The 12,652-nt window shown below is 39.9% G+C and overlaps 1 protein-coding gene across 2 annotated transcripts in view; it reads right to left on the bottom strand.

Annotated features, from left to right (window-relative positions):
* The window catches only part of LOC147327452 (protein ELFN1-like), a 138,674-nt gene that overhangs the window by 53,701 nt on the left and 72,321 nt on the right, over positions 1-12,652 (bottom strand). For both annotated transcript variants that reach the window (XM_086295099.1, XM_086295097.1), the window contains exon 2: positions 2,583-2,646. The gene's annotated coding sequence lies outside the window, so the exon portion shown is untranslated. The remainder of the gene's footprint in view (positions 1-2,582; positions 2,647-12,652) is intronic.

Raw genomic sequence — 12,652 nt, 5'->3', positions numbered from 1 at the left:
ACAAGTCATAATTATAATCAGACTATATCGGGCATATGCACCAGATGCACGGAGGCTAAAACAACAATGTTTCACTGTGTTTGTCAGTGAAAGGAAGATTAAAATATTATGGGAACTGCAATGATATGTGAGAACATGCATCTTTTCTGTTGTGCTATTGTAATTTCAAGCAAAGAAATACTTTCTAATTCTTTTGTTTTGTTTTATACTTCTATATTTCTATATACAAGGTCCCTCTTGCAAAACATGCAAACTACAACACACATTTATTTCTGGTTTTCAAAATTTCTGGTTTTGATCGTCTTCCAACTCTACGACCTACTACCAACTCTAATTCTCGTCAGAAGTGTAGTCTATTATTCTTACTCTTTCTCTTTTTTTTAAGTGAAAGTGTATAAACTAGCAACACTGCTGGCACGGGTTCGTGTACTGTGTAGAAACAGACTGCACACTTATTAAAGAGATACCAGATTAAACAGATTTACCAATAACACCTCAATCAAATCCTTAAAAAATGATTAAATTAGTGCTGAAAGCTGAATGTTATTATTAATAAATCTTTTGTCGCTATCATTCAGCCTACATATGTAAATTGTTTACTTCCTAGTAGTGTAATATAAAATAACCAGAGCTACCATGCTCGGTTCACGATCAGAGATGGGCAGTAACGCGTTACTGTAATCTGATTACTTTTTTCAAGTAACGAGTAAAGTAAGGGATTACTATTGCAAAAACGGTAATTAGATTACCGTTACTTCCCGTAGGAACGCTGCGTTACTGCGTTACTAAAACCGTGATTTTTTGCGAGAATGTCTCACGACAGTGACGTAAGCGAGTGCGCCGTTAGTGACAACAGCTGTGTGCAGATCAACAATGGATCACATATCGAGTGCGGGAGAGAGTATGAGCGTGCAGCGTTTAAAGCGTGGAAGTACTGACCTTACTTTGAGTTTGATTCCATAAAAAGTGACAAAAACATTAGCGTCCATCGTGCGTGGGAAGAAAACTTCTTTTTACAGCGAAAAAAACCCCTAAACTTCCAAGCAAGCACCAAGTGCGCAACGACGTAATGCGCAACTGACCACAGCACACCTGCACCAAGGTAAACCTCCGCCTACCCTCGGTCCTGCTTTACAGGTGAAAATAGAGCAACAGGACCGCTGAGTCTTTGACTTTATTTATTTTCTGCTGTGTTTTACTTGCATCTATTTGAAAGAGTGAGTGTAAACACAAAAAATATTTTATTTTATGTGTTGGAATGTGTAGAAAATAGGTTTAAATGTTAAACTAATTTATTCAAGTCAGAGAATGTTGCATATAATTAAATTTTTGCTTGATGCATAAAGTTAAAAGATTAAAACTAATAAAACAAGTTAAAAAAAGAGACTTTTCCATTTGATTACATTTTGTATGATGGATTATGTAGAAAAAGTATTGGGCTGAAAGCTCTATCGCTTTATCACCTATTCAGGTTGTAAATCGTGTTTTTAAAAAGTAACTAAGTAACTAAGTAATTAATTACTTTTGAAAATAAGTAATCAGTAAAGTAACGGGATTACTTTTTTGGGGGGAGTAATCAGTAATTAGTTACTGATTACTTTTTTCAAGTAACTTGACCAACACTGTTCACAATTCTCACATTTGGATGTAGCATTATTTTCTTGTCCTATGTTTAAAATTATAGAAACTGTGACATTTTGAGGAAATGTGGCATTTTGCAGCTGTGATTTTTGGTTATTACACAGAAGCTACTACACGTTTTCAGGAAATCATCACATTATTTGAGGTTTGACTTTACGTAATGTGTGCGACTCTGATCCCTGGTTATTGCCTCTGCATAAACATTGTTACTTTGTTAACTTCAAACAAAGAAGAATTTCAGCATTATAATATGATCGTCAACCATTATCACTATTATCCATGAATCCTCTGCCTCTTATCTTTATCAGGGTGACACAGTAAGAGAAAAAATTTAGACCTTGCTAATTACTGGTTACAACCCTGCTTGACTTTAGACAAATCATGTTAAAGCTTCCGATTCAAAACATAAAAAACATAAAACACCGTCGGGTCATGCTGTAATGCTCAGTAGGGTAAGTTTGAAATATTGTGGTATTTTCACTCTAAGCACAGCTCCAATTTGACTGTACAATAAACACGTCTAGATTTTTCTGTTACCAGTCCCGTGTCCTTGGGTGGCCATAACCCTTAAACTTTGACAGCTCACAATTTCTCATAAAGGGAAGAGATAATAGGATTTTTCATCTCTCCTCACACACGTGCGCACACACAAAATCTCCTCCTGTGTTTGTGTCATGAACATTTTCTCAAAGGAAATAAAGGGTAAATCATGTGATGAATTACCTTTTCACCGCGTTGCACGCCTGTTTATGTATGTGTGTGTGTGCATTTTGTGCATTTGTCTGAAATGTTTGCCGCATGCCACTTTTGGTCTAAACTGTTAAAGCGCTGCTTTGTATTCTGCAGATGTCTTCTCATCCAGCAGTGAAGGTTTAAAAGCAGAGACAGAGAACAGAATGAAAAACCGACAGACACAAAGAGGAAGGGGGGAAACTTTTTACCTTTGCAGATGGAGGTCTTTTCCAAACCAGCTGAGCCTTCAGTCTCAGAGCACTTTTCACATCACTAACAAAAAAGGGACCAAAAGTGGGAAAGGGAACAGGAAGAAGAAAATAGAGAGAGGTTAGTTTAGGGTAGAATGAAACAAGTCATTAAGCCCATTTAATGCCTCTACTTCAAAAACAAGAAAGCTGAGCAGTTAGGATGCATCAGGAAAAACACAGGAGCTGCTTACTATAAGTCTGAATGTGCCATTTTCCTGCAGTTACGGCGCGAGAGTCATCCAAAAATAATAATATGAATTAGATTTATATAACACATTTATAGGACATTAAAAAATCTATGTATGTCAGAGAGGGAAGAGAGATTGACAGTGAAATGGGACACAGTCATGGGAAAAAAGTGAGGAATTGTTGAAATAAGAGCTGTGTGAGAAAACAGAGGGGGATTCCCATTAGAGAGACAAATGAAGGGACGGCTGAGGATGACAGCAACATCTGACAGTTGGCAAGTCAATGATGGACAGAGGGAGGGAGACAGAGAGAAAGAGCCTATATATATTGAGGCTAATATGTGGCTCTGTCTCGCAGAAGAGCGCTAACATCCTCCTCTGGCCTCTCTGGCACATGACTGTTTACTTGTGTCAAGACCCATGTGTATGTGAGTGTGTGTAGAGAAGAAGCTCCCATTATTCAGTTGGTGGATGAAGAGAAAAAAAACAAAACAAAAAGCAAAAGCCTGCCGGCTATGTTACTGTAAAGTACCCCTATTATTTTGTCAAACCCCACTAAAACATGACCAGCTCATTGCAGCCTATTACAGAGGACAACATCACAACAGACCTGTGACTGTGACGAGGCTGACCCACAAATGCTTCACAAACATGCAGCTTATTTAAGCTAAGGTTGCTGTTTGAGGATAAGATTTTTTAAAATGCAACAGTGTCGAGACTCAGACAGAGGCAGTATTATCGATTTAAGCCAGAGGTTCCCAAAGTGTGGGGCGCAGAGCCATTGCAGGGGGGGGGGGTGTCACGGTATGAAAAGAAAAAAAAAGTGGGGATACAAATAATATCAGGCTGATCCTGCCACAATTTGTTCCCCTGGTTCAAATCCCGGACAAACAGTATCCCACAGCTGTTTATGTTTTTAAACCCATTTTGCACAGAGAGGCATTTTTTGAAAAATGTATTGATAGCAATGTTGAATTTTATTACACAGGAAAAGAACAACTACACGTAAAATAATCACACTGTGACGCCTCTGCCTTTGTAAATGGAGGGACCGTAACTGCGTGTGTATGTAAGCGTGTAAAACCTGAGGATAGTCAGATTAACAGTATTTTGTCTCTATCTGCCATTCTGTAATTCATCTCATGTAAACAATAACGTGGCGCACAGCGTGACGTGAAAAAAGGCACATACCTTTGACGTTGCGTGACGAACTCTGCATTCCTCGTCCACACGTAAACGCAAAAAAGGATTTTTAAAAACTCTCCGTTTTCAGTGATTCGAAACGCCGTTTACGTGTGGACGAAAGGCCCAAACACATAGAAACAGCTGCGTTTTCAAAAATACCCGTGTAGGTGTGGACGTAGCGTAAAAAAGTTAGTAGTGTATTTTCTTACTACCTGTAATTTCTTGCAGTTTACTTGTATTTGCTTAATTGTTTACTAAATGTTTGAGGTGTGCGGTGGCGGGGTAGATGGTTTGGGGGGGGCGAACATTTTTCTTGTAAAACAAAGGGGGTCTAGCAGAAAAAGTTTGGGAACCACTGATTTAAGCACATATTTTAAGTCATGCTACCGACTCCACAGGCAACACATCGCCCTCTCAGGATATTTGCATAAAATGATTTCATTGGCTAACAGCTGCACTGGATCATTTGAATAAATGTGATTTGATTGGCTGACGCTCGCACTGGCCCTTGGGAAGTTGAATTTCTCTCGACTTTGACTCCAAGCAGGAAGACTAAAGCGAAACAATGGATCCATAATTCAGTTTGGCACTGTGTGACATCACCCGATTCAGCGTAAATGAGAAGCGAGGGCGCCAAATTCTGAAATGCATCCATGTGAATCTTGCCTAAGTCTATCAAGACTAATACTCCTGGCAGTCAGTGTCATACAGTTCCCCTACAGCACCTTTACTAATGGTAAGTGTCATTGCAGAATTACAAATTAGATTTAAATTTCATTACATGATATTGTGAGCTCAATAATTTGATTATCTACATTTTGCAGGATAATTTAATGCAAATTGACAGAATGTTATGTGTTACGCATGCAGAGGTCTATTCTTCTGTCAAGATGCTTTTTGGCAATAAAGATCTCACATAAATTAGTTTTTGCCTTCGATACAGCACCGTCATTCCCAAATCAGTCTTAGACCCAGACTGAATTTCACCTTTTCATAGATCTACTCTATATTCACATAAATATCTGCACATAAAAACTGGTAGCACATATCAAGTCATTGCATAATTAGATTCATGTTGTATTAATCATGAGTAAAAATTACAAGATTATCTCTGTTTTTTCAAAAGGACAAAGAGCTCAAATGTTCAAGTCCTTTTGCGTCATGATGATTTGATGTCATTAAAGAAAAGTCCAAATCTAGTCATGCAGCTTCTCTCAAGCTTGAGCATAGCTTTGGAGTGTTGGCTTTATGCATCTTGTTGAATAGTCAGTATACTACATAATCCCTTCATTGTAGTTTCCTCTATTTTAAGCACTCAAGTGACCTTTTGTAGGCCTGTAAACCAGAACAAAGATGCTGATCTTTTTCTCTTTTTCTTTATTGTTTGTTTTGTCTGTCTGTCAGTGTCAGACCAGTTACTTTTACTGAATATGTATTCCCAATGAAAAAAGTTATTACATTGCTTCCGGGGAGCTCAGCAGCAGACATCCAATCATTCACACCTACATGTTGCATCTTTTGTATTTAATAAGTAGAAATCAAACATCAGACTTGCTGCCATCCCTCCAGTTTAGAAACATTTAATGACCTTTTCAACAGCAGGTGTTTTAGCCTCAGATGCTCCACACAGTTCTCCAGAAATCTTTAAACATTTTGATACCAGCAAACTACTGACAGCAAACCAGCCACGCACATACATTTCAAAACACAGAGTGCATAATCATCACATGCTACACTGAAAAGTAAAATAATATATGGTTTTACAATCAAGGAATTTTCCTTATTAATTTAAAGATTTTTTCCCATATTTTTTAACCACACGCTGAATAGTAGCGCTTGCCATGTAATAATGTATCCATTTTTTTTGTTTTGTTTTTTTACATTGTACTCCCTTCACCCATCACAGACTTTCCAGTCTAGCACATCTGGCCACATCTGGCCACTGAACAGCAAGAGCAGTCCTTTATCTAACTGGAGATAGCGAACAAGCTGCCCCTTACGAAGTGTGTATGCTTGGTACCGGAAAATAAAATCCCATCACATTTTCCTTCCCAACACTGGTCTGAGGTTAGATCAGGCTGTTGAGAGTGAAACTAAATATAAGAATAAAAAGAATAAAAATATAAACCTGATGTCTTTGGAGATCTTCCAGCTTTTTTTTTTACAGGCTTAAGAAGTCAACTCGGCCATGTCAAGTCTAAAGTCAAGTCATTTGGCCTAAAGCTCGAGTTGGTACTTTGAACTGAAAATGATTAAATCTGCTTCCACAATTGAAAGAAATGACGACGAAAATAAAAAACCACATCTACACAAACATACACAAAGACACTCATTCAAGCACTGCAGCTTATGTCTTTTTATTAGCAAGAGAGCTGCTTGAGCCTGAGGATGCGGAGATGGACAGAACCAAGAGGGAGAGACTGAAGGAGGAACAGGAGGATTCTGGGAAATGAGAAGTTGCCTGAGTGGAAAAAGGCAAAATAGCAAACTGTTGAACGGCTATAGAATGTTACTTACAGCCGAATGATACTGCTAACAAGTGTAGCCATTTTGTACTTGTGTGAGTCCTTGGAGCCTGCCGGCCAGGATAAACAGTAAGACATTCAGACAACATCATTGAGCTCCGCAGTTCTGATCTTTACTGCAGGGATCCGTTTTTTCAAACACCACACGCTTTCCGTAATCGCGGAGGGCAACGGCGAAAACACGTATTCTATGATCAACCACAAAGTCTCTCGTGTCATTTCTGGCATTTGACATTACAAACCGAATGGAGACAACACACATTAAAATCAATCCACATGCAATGGAGGATGAAACAGAGCAGGTGTGGTAGGTTTACAAGAACAATAAAGGAGAAAAGCATGGGGAGATGATAGGGGTGGGGGGTGTTAAAGTAAAGCAAAGAACAGCTAAAATTGAGGTTGTGATGTGGCAAATTAGCTAAACATAGAAACTACTACTGAACTGCCTCACACAGACGCACAGTGAGTGCTCTTCAAATATTCCTTATGCATCAGCAGTGCGCTTGCTTCTCTGTAGTCACCTTGACTGCAAATGGAGAGGACAGCAGAGAGAGGTGCTGCGTGTTTATTGTTATCCTGACAAACTAGTGTCTGTAAAGGCTAAAAACGCAGTGACCAGCGAGCCCAGGAGCACTGTGAGTGAGTCAGACTCAGCTGGTCTCCATCAGTGGGAGGTCTGTAGTGTGGGATATCTGATTTGCTGAGAGAAATATATAAATATATATATATATATATATATATATATATATATATATATATATATGAAGAAAAGAAAAAAGGGAAGTTTGGCCGCAGGCAAGCTCAGGGCACTCTGTCTCAGCCCTCTGAATGTCATTTCACTTGACTACTATAAACATATGCCCTGTATGTGGAATGTACCGTGTGGTGTATGCATTGTGTTAACATTTGTCAACAACACGTGCTTGAATAAAGAGCTGGATGAAGTTTGCTTAAGTCGTAGGAAGCTGCACAGCACCTGCCTGACACAGAGCAGCAGACAGACTGATCCTGATCTTTCTTTGCTGTCAAGCAGAAGCCCGCTCCTATCAAGACTGTAAGTGTGTGGGCTCAGGAGTGTTTGATGGGCTGCATGACCGCTAATGAATGCACACAGCCAAACCTGCTCTGTGGGACATCAAAGGACTCTCCCACGGCATTAGAGATTACCTCGGTGTCTGCGTGGACACTTAAGATACCAATAAATGTGTTTTCCAAAGGACACACGCTGGACGACAAAAGCCATCAAATCCCTTATAAATAGGAAGAAGAGAGCTCTCGGGGCTTTGGGGAAGAGAGGAAGTTAAGTCTGTCCAGAGGGAGCCGAAAAGGAGAATGGAGTATGGAACAACACCTACCAGTACCGAAGAGAACAATCTGCAACAAAAACAGTCTAAAGGAGGTGTAGAGTGTGATGAGAACAATCGAACACGCAACTAGGCCAAACCGAGAGAGGAAAAAGTGGAATACTTAAAGGGGAAACAGCTAGCTGGTAAAATTTTTATGTACACTGGGAGTTTGTACCTGGTCTTAATCACCCTCTCTGTCCCACTCCGCAGACACTTGAGTATGCATGAACTGCATCAATGTGTTAATATATAAATATAGATATAGATATATATTTCAACACTATGGGTGGCTGGATTTGTATTTCCAGAATAAAAATGACTGTCATTGTGACTTTCAAATCAAATGTGAATGCATTTTATTTTGAAAGAAAAACACGTCTTTTGAGATTGGGATTAGCCTCACAGCCCCTGAGTGGGTGGCCTCACAGCTGAGCAGGCAGGGACGCGGGCACACAATGTAAATTAACTTGTGCTTATAATTGTGGCTTACAAATCCAGAGCAGGCAGCATTTTGTTAGACGTGGTGTACTGTGGTGAAGTGGGTGGAGGTATTTTAGGCAACCAAGATTTGAAGTGTTGAAAGTTTCATTAATTTCCTAGCTGTGACTGGCAGATGCAGCATTTCTGGGCCTCAGATGGGCATTTGAGTGTTCTGTTTTCATTGTCCGTGTAAAAGACTTGTCTTTTTAATAATAAAAAAGTTTAAAGAAGCACGTACATGAATACTTAAGTTGAGAAGTTACCTACTGTATGACTACCTTTGAGCACACAACTCCAGTGAAGACAAACCCAATACCAGGTTCTGTAGAAAAATGCTAGAAGCAATTAGCAGTTTAAATCAGGTTAACAGCAGGGCTTTTTAGTACTTCCTGTTCTGCTCTGTGGATTTCCTACAACTGTGAGTCACACCTTTGGCTTGTCTCTGTTGTGATAGTATTATTTTTTTAAAGCTCAAGAGCAGAACCAGGGGTGTCAATGTCGTTTAGGTTCATGACCCAAACACAACCAAATTTGATCTCAACCAGACCAGTTTTCAATTCAATTCAGTTCAATTCAATTTTATTTATTTAGCACCAAATCACAATAGCTGTCACCTCAAGAGACTTTAGTTGTAAGGTAGAGACGCTACAATAATACAGAGACAATCAAACAACCCCCTCTGAGCAAGTCTTGGCGACAGTGGGAAGGAAAACCTCCCTTTTAACAGGAAGACACCTCTGAAAGAACCAGGCTCATAGAGAGTGAAGAGGTGAGTGACCAGGAAACCTGCAGTGCATTAGTGAATCCTGTATTATACTGTATTATAACTACCACTAACTATAACTATCAGAAATGTGAGGTTGCTGGTCAAACTCCCAAGTTTAACCGCCTTAGGCCCTAGGCACACAGAGACCTGCAAGCGAAATGAAATCTGTGTTTTGTTTTGTACTTTTACTTTGAACGTGAACACTCCCCATTTGTGGTTTCTACCCCAACTACTGCTCCATGAGTAGTTGGCCAGTGTTAGTGTCTTCCATGCAGACTCTGGGCCAATCGTCTAGTGACCACAGAAATGACAAGAAGGTTTTTAATGCAGGACCTTCTCTCTAACCTTTTCCACCTAGTGACAGCCTCAAGAAACCACACAGCAAGCAGTGAGGGAATACTGGAGGTCTCTGAGCAGTTTCTTTCAGTGTGGTATGGGAGTTCATGGTTAATGCTAGCAATAAAAAGGCTGTTTTAAACTGTTTTTTCCTTCTGTTTTGAGTGTGTTTGAACATTTACGTGTAATTATGGGCTGTAAAAATAAGACTGACTTGACTTCAGTTGATTTGATGTGATACATTCTTATCACTACCAAACCAATGCTTCCTGCTACATAATACAGTCAAAGTAAGAAATTATGCCCTCCTTTTCTCCCATTATGTACCTTTTGTTTGGCTGGTTTTAGTGGCAAATGATAATGAAAAATGAAGACACTAAGGCCATAAGATAAACAAAAAGAAGTTTCTGAAACTCCAGCACAGTTATTCAGCTGAAAACCAATATTTGTTTCTGTTTCTGTTCCAGGTGCTCCAGCTGATTCTGACTGCAGTGTCACAGTGTTACTTAACGTGTCAAGGAGTGTTTGTTTGGTTGCCGATGTTTTTCTTTTTTGTTCTTTTTTTGTTTCTTTGTAATGCAATTTTACAATCAGTAGCAGAAACATCCAACTTGACTCCAACATAAAGTACAGTCATAGTTGAAGCAGTAGAGATCATAATTGAACTCCCTTGGTTATGAGGCACAATGCCATTGTTCTTAGTCATTACTCCCAGCATGCATGCTGGGTCGTTTTCCTCTCTGGCAAGGTGTCAAACCCGCTTCCCTGCACTGCCTGACGATGTCTTGCCAGGCGTGCGGCTAATCTTTCCTCCAAACAAATGAAAATGGATTCAGGAGCGACTGCAGATATAAAACACAGTGATTCAGAGCTCACAGTCCTCTTGTCTATCTGCATGCACAGTCCCAGAGGAAAGGAAAAAAAAGAGAGAAAAACTTTTTCAATTTCCTGCTAATAGCAGCACTCCCAGACACACACGTGGTCAGGTCAGCGATCAGCTATTTCATGCTGGGCAAACTGACACACAAACACATTGACACACGCACACTGAGAAGACATTGCCTGAAAGCTGAATGCTGATTTGCTAATGAGCTGTCATGGTGACTGATACTGCCATTTAATTGGCTGGTAAAGGGGGCAATTAGAATTCAGTGCATAGATGCACATCAGGAGAGGAAGACAGTCGGGTTAGGCTGTCTGTACATTATGTGTGAGACTGTTCGCTTCAAAGTGAAGCACACACTGGAACACCGGAGGCATGTCACTCACTCATTATTATTATTATTATTCATTCTGATTATGCTTTTGAACTGCTCCATGATCTGAAGTATGAATCTACCAGTCAGTGTGAATACATGTGGGTTACTTTGCATGCAGGGGGTTTCTTTTTCTTCTTCATCACTTTTTCTAGTTTATTTTTCTTCTATCGCCGCCCTGCACTCTTTCTCATTTCAATCCTAGTTCACATCTTTTTCTTTATGGCCATGGCTCACTCTTTCTCTCTCTCGCTCTCGTGTTTCTCATCACCATCTGCTGGCAACATCACTCAACACTATGCAACATCTGTCCAATTTCTTATTGTCACTTTCCTCCTGTCTCTCCTCAGATGCGGCTCTCTGTCCATTATGTCTGTCTATTTGATTTGCTTGATTAACTTCAATATGGTTTACAAAGTGTAACACTTCCCCTTTCACATAGGACTGCCCTGATAAACATTAGTAATCTGACTTTACATACACGTTATAAATTGATTTGCATGTCACTGATTGAAATAAGTATTTGATCAAAACATGACTTTGTCCTTGGTGGAGACACTCGTGGAGGAAGGAGGTTCTCGTCCAGGATTTTACGATACATTTACCCATCCATTGGCATCTCAATACAGTGAAGTAATCCTGTACCCTTAGCAGAAAAACAGCCCGAAAGCACCATGTTTCCACCTCCAGGCTTGACTGTGGGCGTGGTGTTCATTGCTCCAGACACGACGGGTCGAGTTGATGACAAAGAGCTTGATTTAAGATTTCTCCAGAATTTTCCCTTTAATCGTTTAGACGTGTTCAGTGGCAGATTTAAGACGGGCCTGTACACGGTCTTTCTTAAGCAGGGGCACCTTGTGTGATATCAAGGTGGTATTACTGGTGAATGTTAACAAGCTCCTCCCGTGTAGTTTTGGGCTGATCTGCCACCTTTCTCACATTCAGCCTCAACCCATGAGGTGAGATCTTGCATGGAACTCCAGGCCAAGGGTGACTGATGATTAGTTTATATTTCTTCCATTTCATAATAATCACACAAGCAGTTTCTCACCAAGCTACTTGCTGATGGTCATGTAGCCTATCCTAGAAACTACCATAAAAATTACAGAGTCTTCATTTCATTGTAAGTTGTTATCACTCTGGCCCAATCACTTCCTTTCCCGCCTTCTGCGAGCCAATCAGGTTCCCATATACCCATATAAAGTAAGGTGCTTATGTAAGGGGTACAGGAAAGGACAAGTACAAATCAAGAAGCACAGATTCGCTGGTGTGTGTCATCCCACTGGTTTTCCTTCTGACTGTGACATTCTCTGACATTTATTTTTCTGTAAGAAAATATAAAATTTTGTTTTGGTCTGAGATGTTTAATTTTTTATGTTTAATCCTTGAAATTTTAGCTTTATTCAAATAAGGAACTTCCTTCTCATGTATTCACACAGACTGAAGAATGGCAGAATCTGGATCTCTGTGTCTGCTGCCCCCCCATACAGTAAAAAGTGTTTGTTTTATCTGGGTTGCCAGGTTTGTGTTGATCTGCTATGTTGTGGTTGTTAAGTCTGTATTTAGCGTTTGTGTTTCCTCATTTCTGGTAGCTTTCAGAGCCCCAAAATCGGCTGCCTGGCATCACATGCAGTGGGCTTACTACGTTTAAATTTGAATGACAGTAGTGGTAACCGTCCAGGAATGGATGTATTTTTTTCTTTTGTTCTCTTTGAATGTTTTGTTCAACTGTTTCTTTCTTTCTGTGTATTTGTCTCTTGCTCGTCTTCCATGAAGCCTCTCTGAAAAAACCTTAGACTCAAGCTTCATGAATAATTTCTGTAGACATTTTAGAGTTTTATGTGTGCTGGTGTGTTTGTTTGTTTATTTGTGTGTGCGCGCGTGCATGCAGGCCCAGACGTGCACGCTGCCTTGTATGAGCCAGGGAGGAGCAAGCACGGATCAGT

The sequence above is a fragment of the Aulonocara sp. 'chitande type north' Nkhata Bay genome, linkage group LG6 (genome assembly GCF_057382095.1).
Source record: "Aulonocara sp. 'chitande type north' Nkhata Bay isolate Kocher_YH1m ecotype deep benthic linkage group LG6, A_spYH_male_GT1.1, whole genome shotgun sequence".
Taxonomy (NCBI): domain Eukaryota; kingdom Metazoa; phylum Chordata; class Actinopteri; order Cichliformes; family Cichlidae; genus Aulonocara; species Aulonocara sp. 'chitande type north' Nkhata Bay.
The sequence above is the reverse complement of the archived record's forward strand: the minus strand, read 5'-3'. Positions and strand labels throughout refer to the sequence as shown.